This window comes from Sander lucioperca, chromosome 20 (assembly GCF_008315115.2).
Source record: "Sander lucioperca isolate FBNREF2018 chromosome 20, SLUC_FBN_1.2, whole genome shotgun sequence".
Taxonomy (NCBI): domain Eukaryota; kingdom Metazoa; phylum Chordata; class Actinopteri; order Perciformes; family Percidae; genus Sander; species Sander lucioperca.
The window spans coordinates 1,678,353-1,692,573 of record NC_050192.1 but is presented as its reverse complement, the minus strand read 5'-3'; the positions used below and the strand labels follow the sequence as shown (position 1 = coordinate 1,692,573).

Genomic DNA, 14,221 nt, shown 5'->3' with positions numbered 1-14,221 from the left:
CTAAACCACTCCAGAAAGATCAGAGACTGTATTGTAATGGCGAAATTTCTGTTAACAGGATTCTCTATATATTTTTTTGATTTATGCTTTCTCTCACAATGCTGAAAGGGAGTTCATCTCATTCCCACATGTAGAATCTGATTCTAACTAAGTGAGAATCACAAAGTCTGGAACATAATGTGAGCACTGTTTGTCTGAACAGATAGGGGATACAAGGTCACCCTAAAACTATCTCTCCTGATACATTCAGTTTTCCCATGCCAGTTGAGATGCAACTGGGGGGGTGAAAGTCGTACAGGGGGAAGGAGGCAAAATGGCTCCAAGATGTCTCTTGTGTTTTTTGATTGTCTTCATGTGTATCAGATTGTCTGTGAGAAATGTAGAGTCATAATAAGCCAAGTGCGTGTGTGCTGTCACTCTGAAGATGTATTTAAGTTCAGTGTTTCTGTTCACTCATTTGAAGAGACCTTTCACACTAGTGCTGCGTGCCTTTTGTGAACCGTATGCTTCCTTGTAAACTTGCAAGTTTATAATAAAATACAAAAACCTAACTTGGTTTAGTCTACGACTGTTCTTTTATTTTTGTTCCACAATTCTATTTTCTTTCCAAAACATCTACACCTGCTGCAAAGAAAACTTCCACCACAATCTGGCGTTGTCGGGGCAGGATTGGATGAGATAACAGAGAAAAGAACTCCGTGGGTCGCTGATGACTGGCTATCCAGGGTTCAAAAATCGCCTGCCTCATACCTCTAACCTTAAAAAGGTATTTCAGAGAGAAGGGGGTCAGGACCACGGAGAACTCTTGACTGTTTCCACTCCGATCTAAAACGAACAGGAAGAAATTTCAAGCAGCAGGGTAAGATAAAGATTTAAATGACTCAATTTGAAAAAGAATTCCAATTGACCTGTGAACTTGGATGAAACAAAACACAGTCGTTTTGAAAAACAAGACTAATAGCCTTGTTGGGTTCTTTGTGTTTAAGGGTTTGGGTAAATGATATTCGACACATTCAACTATATCTCTGAAAAAGTCTTCTCAACCAGGCGTGGCGGTAGATTTTTAGTTAAATCTACACACGTGACAGCAGTAACCTGTCCCGGATTTCAGTGTGGGTTTCTCCGCGTTAAACCCCTATTAGCAGGAACTGTTAACGGATTTGTGTGGCTTTTTTCCGAGATAGTAAAAGCTGCCTTGCAACGATGGTTGTTCGAAGGTTAAGAAGTTGACTTCCCTCATTCTGAACGAATGGGCTCCAACCAATCGTCACCAGTCCCGAAAGGGCCTGTGGTGGAGGAGATGGTTCGGAGATATGGATTGGAATGTGTTGAATGTTTACCATATTAGTCCAAACGGTTTGGATTTCCGGAAAACGGCAGTCTTAGTACAGAAAAGCTGAGGGTGTTAAAACAGGAGTTAGAAGAAGAAGAAAAGAAACTAATGGGAAAATCAACAATTAAGACAGGGGATTTGAAGTTCCTGGGGAAAAACAAAAAATGCCTTAAACAATGGATGAAGGAAGCAAACACTAGGGAGAGAAAACAGATGCAGCAAGAGTTAACTCTGTTGAACATTCATGACACTGATAACATACAAAAGAATGCTGCACGTTGTCTTCTGTATCCGAGTCTTAGTGTCGTGGATTTCCTACTCGAAAGCCTTCCACCGCCACCATTCCACCCACCGCAGAGAGAGAGGAAAGAAGAACCAACGGTGTCCTCTCAGATGCAGACCAAGTGCATGACAGAGAAGGAAGACAGCAGGAATGCAGGGCAATTTTCTGCCTCAGCCCCTCCACAACAAGAACTAGAAAGAGGAGCTGCGGGGATTGAAAATGGACCCTGTACAGAGACTGGTGTTAGAACTACGACTAGTCACCTGCCTCCACGCAAAGACTCTGACGCACGCCTCACTGAGCTTCTCATTAGGTTTCACAATGAGCGGACAGCTGAAAAAGCTGAGAGAAAAAGACAGAGACAAAATGATGAGGCCCAGCTGAAACTGCTGAAAACCTTGACAGCAACGGCTGGCAGAGGCATAGCACATCCCAGAAGTCAGGCGAGGGGCAGGGGAAGAGAAAAAGGACGAAGCCGTGGCAACACTCCAGAAGTGGATAAAAACACTTGCAGAGGAAAAGGACACTGGGCAGAAAGGTGCCCTCATCTTCTAGAATGAGGATTGGTCACACATTGCTGAACAGCACTTTATTTATTTTAGGTAAACATCAGAGTGGCTTGTGTTTATGTCAGGAACCTAAGACGGTGCATCATGTTTTGATTTCTTGTCGAAATTATGACCGACAAAGACAAGATCTACTCAGAGAATTGCGAGAAATTGGTTTGGAAGAAGTATCCCTGAAGAGTATTTTAGAAGTAGGATCAAGTGGGAGGGGAAAACGTTGTTTGTTTAAATTTTTAATAGACACTGGACTGTATAACAGGATATAATGCACTGCGGTGCTAGTTCCATAGATGGCAGCAATGCAACTTTTTGGATGCCGGCTGCTGTAAAATCCCAAAGAAGAAGAAGAAGGTGCCCTCATCCCAGGAGGGTGGGAAGGAAACGGTGCGGGTGGAAGTGCTGAGAGGATGGAAACCACGTTCACAACGACAAAGGAGAGTAACGCAGACACACTCAAACATATGCATACACGTGCTCGCAATGAAGAAAATGTTTCCTCGCACGCCACACTCACATTCCCCACATGATAGACAGGTTGTATCAAATGCTATACAATATCTTGAACAAAAACAAATTAGAGAAAGCGTACCAAATTATTCTATGTATTCATCTGATGCATAAAAGTTGCCTACAACAGTGTTATTGGTGCATGGGAGGGAAATCGAATTTTTAGTGGACTGACCGACTGGACTGACCCTACAGATAATGAGGTTTCTTTCTCTCCCTCGACGGGGTGTTGTAGGAAACTATTATCGCGACGCATGTTTGTGTACGCAGCGTTCACATGTTAAAGGAACCTGTGCCTAACACACAAAGCCTTTTGCAGAGCAACACAGACATATCGCCTACTGATGTTTCTCCTTTGCTGTCTGAAGTACCGCGTCACCTTTGGGCAGCAAACAAATATGATATGGGTTTAATTCAAAATTGCCAACCTGTAGTCATCATTCCACGTTCGGACTACAGGCCCCAAAATATCAGTACCCACTGAAGCAGGAAGCAATTGACGGAATCAGACCCGTTTTTAACTCCGTATTAATATATAATATTAATAACAAATATATGATTATAAAGCCAATCAGACATAAAGGCCGTCGAGTGGCGTTTTGTTCAGGACCTCAAAGCAGTAAATGCAGCAGTCCACGCTCGCGCACCACATGTGCCAGAACCTGTACACTATTCGAAAGGGGATTAAAGGGGATGCTAAATATTTTTCAAATATGTTGATGATTTGTCTAACGTTTTTTTTTATTCCTCAGTGTTCCAGTTGACATAACAAGTAAATTTTGGTTTACATTTCTATTTGAATGATAAGCAGAAACACATTCCACTCTCTCTTTAGTTAGGTGTGTGTTTACATGCACCCTGGAGAAAGTCTTCCTGTCCTTAGAGCGGACAGCTGGAGGAGTTTTCCCAGAGAACACACACACACACACACACACACACACACACACACACAGATAAGAGAAAGACAGGAATTGTACATGTGCAGTTTTAGGCTCAGCAAACATTTTTAGTACACTAAGGTACATTTTTGACATACATTATATAATGTGATATATTTTCCATGTCAAGTAACAAATTGGATTAATAGACTGCAAATTAGAAGTGCTTAGGTTGGCTCTATAGGCCAAAAAACTTTAATTCATAATGGTTTTTAGAAATACCAGACAACAATTGGTATTATTTTGCGTTGCAAGGCAACAATAAAATGAAATAACAACATATTTTTGGTTAATTCATGATACGGTATTGATATAAGGTTTTAGATCTAAAAACAGTTCTTTTAATATTATACCCTAGTGAGTTTTTCAGTAAAGCTGCACTATAGACGTTAGTTGTATTTCGAGCGACAAATGACAAACTGTCTAAAACTAGATTATTAATTGATATTGAAGTAAACATTTTACGTTGGTGATTTTTTCCCTCTAAATAAATTTTTATTGGACTTTTTCTTGATCTTATACAGGATTTTGCTGTATAACACAGGCCACTGTTGATGGCTAAACTATTTAACAGATTATTTATATATGCTGCTTATTGAGTCATGAGCTTTGTCATGCCTCAAATAGTAGGGATGTAGTAGCAATAATAAATAAGGGGTTTAATAAATAGCAGGGATATAGAAGCGATAACAAATAAATAGTAGCAATAATAGATAGGGGGTTCAAATTTTTTTTACACAGGTATTCCCTCCACCGCTCTGTACGAAAGTGTTAGATTAAGTTACTGCACGCAACTCTCTTCTGCTCTTTCTGTCATAAGAATCCAGGTTTCTGCAGGTCTGCCTAAACCAACTGAAGGACTCCTACACAAGCTTCAGCCCGGAATTTCGTGGTACTGAAAGATTTCAGAAGGAAGGACTGGCAGTCCAAACGATGGCAAAGACCATACCAGATCCTTTTGGTCACACACACAGCAGTGAAGGTCTCTGAGAGAGCTACGTGGGTCCACGCATCGCACTGCAGGAAAGTCCCGGATCCAGGAGAGAGAGAGAACAGGTTTTTCCATGGCCTGTGACAAGTGACGAACAGACCACTGTTTAGTCACCTACGAGGAAGGAAGATTGAGACCAGCCTGACAGAACGGCGTTTTCTGTGCTATCTCAATATCAGCTGAGGAAAACAGGAGTTTTCCCTCACTACAAATCAGGCAGAAAAAAAAACCTGATCAACAAAACTGGTATCGTACTGCTTTAAATCCCTTGCAAAAGACAGCAGTGACGATTACACACTTTGCTCTGACAAATCATTCTCCAGCTGTGATCCTCACAACACAGCACATTCCACGCATTCCATACTGCAGCGGGGCTGCTCTGACACCAATGGAGCGGTCCAGAAGAAACTGGAGGCTGGAATGGCGACGACCACGACTTTGTGAGGTTTTCAGATTTGTTAGCAGTGTATTTTTTTACTGTGTGTCTAATGATTACATTTCTGGTGTTAGAAAGATATGAGAAAACATTTGTTCACCTGACCTCTTCTCCCGATGACACTGAGACACTGTTTAGCATGACTCTTTCAATGTCACTGACACGCACACACACATTGATGACACAAACACAGTAAAGAAAGGGGGTAAATTTCAGGGAAAGATCCCTGTGGTTCTTTTTACCTCGAAGTAATACCTCCTCCCAACATCGCTCACCCACAACACCTAACTGAAACATTAGATGCTATGTCCAGCAAATGGATTTCCTCCTCTAATGAAGATGATGGAGCATTCTCCACTAATGTCTGGCTAGGCACTATTAGGAAATTCACACGTGACGCAGGTTACAACGATTCATGTTATGTGCGTTCTCTATTTGCTCTATCACAAAAACAAGCTGCTCCAGTAAAGCCCCAACCGTTGAACTTAACCGACGCTATCTGTGTACTGACTGCACTCACAAATGTTGAGTCTCACTGAGGGAGATCAGTTTCACTCTGCCTCCTCTCAACCGTCTGCATGTGCTGAGTTTGCTAAAAGACTAGTACGCTCTCCAAATGGGACACTGGTTAAAACTAAAAATGGGCGAATAGCTGACAGCATAGGTCAATTTCATCACAGCCTTATGACTAATTTGATGCATGCTCTCTGTGTTGAACGTCCTCGTCTTCCAGGTTCACATTACCTAGGTTTAGAAATATGCTTCTACAACATCAGATGGGCCTCGACCTTTTGCTAGCTGCACAAGGGGGCCTCTGCCATGTAATTGGGGATCATTGCTGCACTTTTATTCCTGATATAGCTGGAAACATTACTGACACCATTACACAATTGAACTCACTGCTAACTGACCTAAAATCACAAGACATGCCTGATGAGGTTTCGGGTTGGAACTGGTGGTCTTGGATGGTAGGAGGAGGGTGGAGTGCTTGGCTCGCCAGGTTCATTGCACCTATGGTCGTTTTCTTCCTTGCTCTTTTGTTCTGTGTCTGCTGTGTAATTCCACTAATCACGAAGTTGTTTTCCTCATTGTTCTTGCTACACATGGTTCAATATCAGGCCTTACAACAACAACAACACTGAGTCTAAAGGGTTTAACGGTTTTGACCTCCGCAATTATGGCTTTGAAGATGAGTTAGACAATGCATCAGACACAATGTGATTTTTTATTACTCTTTGATTAAGTTACCTGTTTGGTTGTTTTATTTCACATAAGAGTGATGTTTGTTTTCATTAGAGGGTTTTCTTTTATCCCCTCACAAAAAAAAATTGATGTTTGAAAAATATATATCCTATAAATGCATGTAATTTGATTATTATGATTAGTTTGTAATCAAAAAGAGTGAATTGTAATGGTGAAATTTCTGTTAACAGGATTCTCTATATATTTTTTTGATTTATTTGTTTTATGCTTTCTCTCACAATGCTGAAAGGGAGTTCATCTCATTCCCACATGTAGAATCTGATTCTAACTAAGTGAGAATCACAAAGTCTGGAACATAATGTGAGCACTGTTTGTCTGAACAGATAGGGGATACAAGGTCACCCTAAAACTATCTCTCCTGATACATTCAGTTTTCCCATGCCAGTTGAGATGCAACTGGGGGGGGTGAAAGTCGTACAGGGGGAAGGAGGCGAAATGGCTCCAAGATGTCTCTTGTGTTTTTTGATTGTCTTCATGTGTATCAGATTGTCTGTGAGAAATGTAGAGTCATAATAAGCCAAGTGCGTGTTTATAATAAAATACAAAAACCTAACTTGGTTTAGTCTACGACTGTTCTTTTATTTTTGTTTCACAATTCTATTTTCTTTCCAAAACATCTACACCTGCTGCAAAGAAAACTTCCACCACAGTATCTGCCACAGAGTTTCTTGTCAGCTTGATGTTGCACTAGTTGCTTCTGCTACGACAGCGTTTTAAGGCCGTTGTAGGAAAAAAATAATGTTACAGACCTGGAAGAGAGGGGTAATATTCCGTGAAAAAAAATTCTAATTTCTAAGATTAAAGTTGTACATTTATGGAAAAAGAACTCTGATATTCTCTGAGATTAAAGTGGTAAATTTGGAATTAATTACTTCACTGCAATTTTCACAAACAAATTTTTTGCAAAGTCATCCAGTGGGCCTGATTGGACCATTTGGCGGGCCGGTTGTGGCCCACGGGCCCTATGTTTGGCACTCCTGCTCTAGCCTATATCACTGTTTCTCACTGTACTCATACTATATAGCTCAACTTGCTTTGTTCAATGTCACCATCAGAGTGTGATTAAGATAAACTTTTAATATTGTGTTTTGCTCATAGAGTGAAACTGTATTAGATTATTAATATATATTTGGGGCTGTAAAGGGAAACCTACCAAAGCGATTAGAACCTTTCAACTGTATCCCTAATGAGACAGGTTGATGACAGATTGTGCCTGCTCTATTTGAAATTAAACTCTTGTTTGTCCTTGTGTGGTTTAACTTGTCCAACAGATGAAATCATAACACTTGTGTTTTACAGCTGGGATGATGATGCATCTATTATTCATGGAATGTGTTGTCAAAGAAAAAATTGGGAACATTTTTTTAAATGTGTAGTTGCAAAGAAAGGCCTTAAAATGATAAAAGGAAAAACAATCAATCCTGAATGGAAAGAGAAATAAAGGGAAATATCTCAGTGCTATTAAGTCGTATCAATTCCAACACTTAGTCAAGTAGTCTGCAATGATTAAAACTCAATTAAGTACTATATATAGTTGCTTATTATATTCTTCAGTAAGTATTTTTTTTTTGCCCAACGGTGACAAAATCCTAAAATGATCCATGTCTTTATTAAATGAAACAGCCCCAAAATCACTATCACCAAACCTGAGATAATCCAAGACAGTTTTTGATCAAATTATTGTTTATTTAAATGGTTTGTTCCAACAATCAACATTCTGGTTTGGTTGAAATAAAACCTTAATTCACTCATGTACATGTGAAAATATGCTGGCTCTATACACACTAAGAATACTGTTTATTTAAACAAAATATCATTTAGACAGAAATAAACAGTGTCACTAACCCCAACCCTTCCCTAACCCTGACCTACCTGATCTTAACCCTAGTCTTAAGCAACAACCATGGAGCCAGTGATGGCTCTGTCTTCCTGTGTGTGTAATGTTTATAATGTTATACAAAATTGGTTGACTTTATTAGAAATTTGCGTGGAAACCCGTTACCTTAAACGTTTTACATTTTTTCACAAGGTGACACTTAACAGGTCAAGTTGTATAACCACAGAGCGGATACCAGATAACATACCAGAGCACAACCTAAACATTAACAGAACATTATTAAAACACATTTTAACTAGGACAGAAATCATTCAGAAATTGAATTTTTTTTTCCCATGAGCCTTTGCACCGCCGGAACAGTTCCAATGACCCCGCCCCTCCCATACAGAAACTTAACATCCTTAGGTATCGCTGCTTAATATGATCTGTGCACTGCATACTTGACTATATGTCACTTTTTAACGTTTCTGAAGCTCTGTCATTTTTCATACAATGGTCTTAAATGACCTGTAACAGCAAACGAGACTAACAGTGAAAAGAACGCTAGTTTTATATAGTTTTTAATAAGGCATCTGCCTGGGTCTGATTTTCCCCCCCGCAGTCACAGAGTGATTTTTGGCAGGTAGACGGTGCTACAGTAACACATTCTGACGGGTCACAAAGCCTGTGTTAGTGTATCCAGCCAGCTGAGCCAGGTAAAAGGAAGCAGGAGATTTCTTTATATAGGCCTAATTGTATTTTAATGTTATTTTAGAAGTTATCTGTTGTAGTTATGGCTGATACTGTGGCAGGGCCATCACAGAAAAGAAGGAAATTAAACCAAGAACAACTAAAAGTGGGCTTTAACAGATGGAGACAATTACGGGATTGTAAATGATTCAAAACTAACCCCTCAGGTATGTAATATGTCTATTTCATTCATAAAATAACTTTAGATTGCCCCGTCCCCCTCAGTTAATGTTAGTATCCAACATTAAATGACATCCCCCTTCCATTTAGCGCAGACGTTTCATTCCCTTTTAGTCTGTGTTTGTGTTGGCCTACTTTTTTCTGTTCCCTTGTCCCCCTGTACTTGTGTAAAGCGTCCGTGGGTTTCATGAAATGTGCTATATGAATCTAAGTTATTATTACGTTGGTTGCTACAACAATCTCTTAATGCTTTGGCTATTGACCCAGTGACAGTGATACCTGGTTTATCTCACGATACATCCAAAGTAGGCTAAGTTACCGTATGCAACACTTGAAATGCAACGATGCATCTGTAAATTATTATCTTATTGTAAATGAATGATTTTCTGTCTGAGCAAAACATTCATCTCGACTATATGACCTCCCGGTAAAGCTAACGTACTATATCAGTACTACACAGTGGGCAATACAGCACCGTAAAGAAAAGAGCTTTACGACAGCAATTGTAGTGAAAACACTACCGCTTTTGTCCAAAGCGGCCGCTGGAATCAACACAAACTGAAAGTTACATATAGCCACTTTGAAGCTACAGTGGGTGGTTTCTGTCTCCCCCATGAGGAATTCTAAGTAATGACAACAACACTGTCGGTGCGTCCACATGATTCAAGCCTTCCGTGATCACATGCACCCACTTGATACAAGCCTTCTGTGATCGTACGTTTTAACTTAATGAAATTATTTCAAATGCTTGTCCTCCTTTGTTGTACTGTATTTATGTTAATTTTGTAGCGTGTGTAAGAGATAATTTTTTGTGTGCTTTTCTTTAGTGGTGTCAACATGAAAGTGTACATTCGTGCTTCAGGACCTGCCAAAGTCACCGTATTGCCAAAAAAGACTAAAGACAATTTCACTGAAGAATGTGCTGCAGACAATGAAAGTAAAACAGGTGGGAGAAAATGTGGTTAAAACTTCACTTTAAGGAACTTAAAGGGGAACTACCGTTTTTTTTTAACCTAGTTTCCTATGTTTTTGTGTCTAAGTGACTGATGGGAACAACAATCGACAATTGTCCAGCTTGTCTTTGCGTTCACAAAAGTGCTCGTTTTGCTGCTGACAGACTCAGATTAATATTCTAAGTGTCTGAACAACATTATGGAAAGGATTTCTAAGGAGAGCGACCTTTCTGTTAAAGAGTAAGATCCTTTTAACATAAAAATATCCACAAAATTGCATTAGCTAAAGCCACCAGACTCCATGTAAATAAACAGTACTTTTAGCATCGTAAAATACACTTCATTCAAAGTCGACAGAAACAAAATAAAACTATGAAAAGCCGTTTTGGGTCGTCTTTCCACTTTCCCAGCTATCACAACAGTTGGTTGAAATAAACCAGTGTGATCACATCTTACTCTGCTGATATTCCCTAAAAGTTGTCTGAGGAGCTGTATTTGTACTAACTTTCTCCAAATTGCAATAGTATCATACTTCACTTGTAACTTTCTGATTATAGTTATTACATCACTGATCACTTTAGAGTTATAACAATATGCACGGTGGCCCAATGGTTAGCACTGTGGCCTCACAGCAAGAAGGTACAGGGTTTGGACCCCCCGGGCATTTCTGTGTGGAGTTTGTATGTTCTTGTCTGCATGGGGTTTTCTCCAGGTGCTCTGGTTTCCCCCACCACTAAGAACAGCTTCCCCTCCCTCTCACTAACAGTTTTTTACAACCGCGTAGACACCGTATGTACATGTCACACAATTTTTGAAACCTCCCATAAAAAGAGCAAAACTACACACCAAATCTCCAAAACCATAAGCTATTTCTCAGCCTTTCACTCAGTTTGTAATTGCATGAAAGACTTTTTCCAAGTTGGAAGAAAAGGGGGAGAAAGAGGAGAAGGAAGTGGAGAACAAGTTGTAAGAGGATTAGGGCAAAGAAGAGAAAAGATCACGGCCATCTGAAGAAGAGATCAGCCCCCCCCACACCTTCTTTACTGTATTCTAAAAATTTGGTTTACCTATGTTTACTGCATGGTTTAGTTTGCTTGCATGCTACTGTATACAACCCTGTGCTACTTTTACAACGGTAATATTTTGTCAAAACATATTTTTTGGTTTCAACATTGCATTGGCGTTTACAGTGTACATTTCAAGGCCTCACAGCCGATTACTTTCACTGTAGAACATTGTATGGACATGTAGACATAGTACTATAAAAAGACAAAAGAGCTTTAGGTTTAGAACAACAGTGTGTACATGGTATATCCAAAGATTTACTATTATGAAAGAAGTGATTGTCATTTGATGCAAATGCTTCATTTTGAGATGTGTTTGTGGCATTTTGCATTTTGTGTGTGCAGTTTTGAAAAAAGGAGACAGTTTTGAAAATCTGTGTAAGCATTTGGAATAAAAGTGTCAGCTAAATGATATGTAATGCAAACAACACTATGATGCTAGATCTCATCAGCCATACACTCTGCCATGTATAGGCTACTATAAATATATATATTTGTTTGTTTGTTGTGGTTCCAGAATTTGAATGATTCCATCATTTCCCCTTCCTGCCCTGACATTGAGGTGAACTTAAAGACACACGGCCCAAAGATGAGGAGATGGGGGTGACAAGTCTGGCAAGACCGACAGGTGCAAACACACTATCCATCCACTCACATGAAGAAATAACACAAAAAGGAGACGCCTGACTGCTAAGAGTTCACCAGTTGTGTTGTTCTTTCAAGCTGTTAGATATAAGCTATCTGGCTGTGTATAGTTTGCTGCTTATCAAATAATGTCCTTGATGCTCTATAGAGATAGAAACGTTGCTCTATAGAGATAGAAACGTAACAAGATAGAAAATACAATGAAAAGAGAAACTAAATTGTCACAAATAAGTCAAAGTCAACAAAGAGAAAATCATAACCACAAATGTCCCAAAACCCCAGAAACTGAAAGTAACATCTCATTTCTGATGACTGGTTTGAATGTAATTAGTTCTGCAGATATTTGGTCATAAACCAAAGTACTGGACACATTCAGATGATGACCTGATGATGGAGCTAGAAATAAAGTCAGAAGATCACCAAAGCTATTACACTTGTTCCTGAGGGGAACCTGAATGTCTGTATAACATTTCATGTCAACCCATTTAATAGTTGTGGAGATATTTCAGTGTGGAGCAAAGAGGCAGACAGACAGAAATCACCAACCATAATGAAGAGAAGGCTGCTTCAGTAGTGAAATGTTAACAAAGAGAAGAGAACATGTTTTACAAGACAAAGTGCAAAAGTATGTACTGAGAATTAAAAAGAAGTAAGAGAGAGGTATGAGCTGGAAAAGCAGGCCGAGATAGAGAGGCTGAAGACTTTTAGATGAAAGCATCTCTTTAATTAATGTTACATTCCTTTGTTTTTCAGTCATATCAAACATCTGATAAACTGGAACTTGTTGTCACTTTACTTCATACAGTGTAAGTCCTGGTTGCAGAAAAGGAAATATACTCACTATAAGCACATACGATGAGAAGCGCTGGCATGACCTGAGCTTAAAATCTTAACTGTCAGCAGGTAAACTGCAGTCTGGAGGTTAAGGCCACTACAGGCAAAAACATCTTTCACACTGATGGAAAGAAAACAACCCAAATCCACATTTAGCTTTCATTTTACTACACTTTGTTTGTGTCTGTAGATGTCTTCTAAATTCACCAAAAGTTAGCATTAGATAATGCCTCACACGTGTATTTAAACATAAAATTACAGAAAACTATTTTTTTAATGTTATCAATCAGCTGGGGAGGTTTCATGGTTTGTACCCTAACATGCAGTGTGTGCCCCTAAATGTAGTGTGTTCTGAGAGGAACCTGCAGCAGGACTTTTCTGCTGAAGCTCTGGCTCCCTCTGCTGATCAAAGTCTTCAACTCAACAGGAGTCAACTGTTTAAGAAACGGTGCATGTTCTATTCTTCTCCTTTCTCATTACTGTTGTTTACAACGGCTTACACACAACATCTTTACATGTCACACGCAATTTCAAACCTCTCACTCAAAGAGCTAAACTACACACCAAATCTACAAAACCATGAGCTATTTCTCAGCCTTTCACTCAGTTTTCAGTTGCATAAAACACTTTTTTTTCAAAACACTACACATAATTCTCTACTCTACTCGACTCGACTCGACTCGACACACTGTGCGTCCGTTTTCCATTGCAGATTTTAGTACCGCCTCAGCGTGGCTGGTCGTCTTATATATGCACACACCAGCGCACAAGTATAAACATCAGGCCACTTGAGCTTGTTTTACAGTTCTGTGGAGGCTCCACGCAGAGCTTTATAGTAGCCTATGTAAGTAGCCTGATGTTTATACTTATGCGCTGGTGTGTGCGTCGAGCCAGCATGTGTGTGTGTACGTAGGCTACAGCGAAAGCTGTGCCTGGAGCCTCCGCAGAACTGTAAAACAAGCGGCGCCGTAGTAAACTAACCTAAACTACTGACCTAACGTGACACACACAGAACGTGGAAGGTGTGTGTTGTTGCCACAGCCAGAAGACACATTTAGTTTCAAATGAAGCTGGAGGCCACCGCTGGCTAAACTATTTCAAAATAGCGGGTTTGATCAGGACACCCCCGTCTGTCGCTTTCACGTCACCTTTTCGGCTCGCCTCAGCTCGCTTGGAACCTCGACTGAGGTGATACTAAAAGGTGACGTGAAAACGTGCAGACTACTGATTGGTCAGAGAGTATCGTCACTAATAACTGCGACATCATTGCTAGCGACAAACGGGGGTGTCCTGAACAAACCCGCCATTTTGAAATAGTTTAGCCAGCGGTGTTTTTTTTGCTGCCTCCAGCTTCTTTAGAAACTAAATGTGTCTTCTGGCAAACAGCCACATGATGAGAATCAAAAACAACACACCTTCGACGTTCTGTGTGTGTGTGTGTGTGTGTGTGTGTGTGTGCGTGTGTGTGTGTGTGTGTGTGTGTGTGTGTGTGTGTGTGTGTCGTGTTAGGTCACCTTTGACAGTTTTCTCTGTTTTGCAGACATGTGCCTGATGTATAAATTGACCCATGATCTTGCACCACCACCACTCAAGCAATGTTTTCATTTTGCAGAGATAATGTAAGGGTCTCCAGGGCTTCTGTAAGAGGTGACTGTTACACTC

The 14,221-nt window shown here is 40.0% G+C and overlaps 1 protein-coding gene across 3 annotated transcripts in view; it reads left to right on the top strand.

Moving 5' to 3' along the window:
- Positions 1-14,221, top strand: part of LOC116042058 (deoxynucleoside triphosphate triphosphohydrolase SAMHD1-like) — a 120,607-nt gene that overhangs the window by 73,195 nt on the left and 33,191 nt on the right. The gene's annotated exons all lie outside the window — the stretch shown is intronic.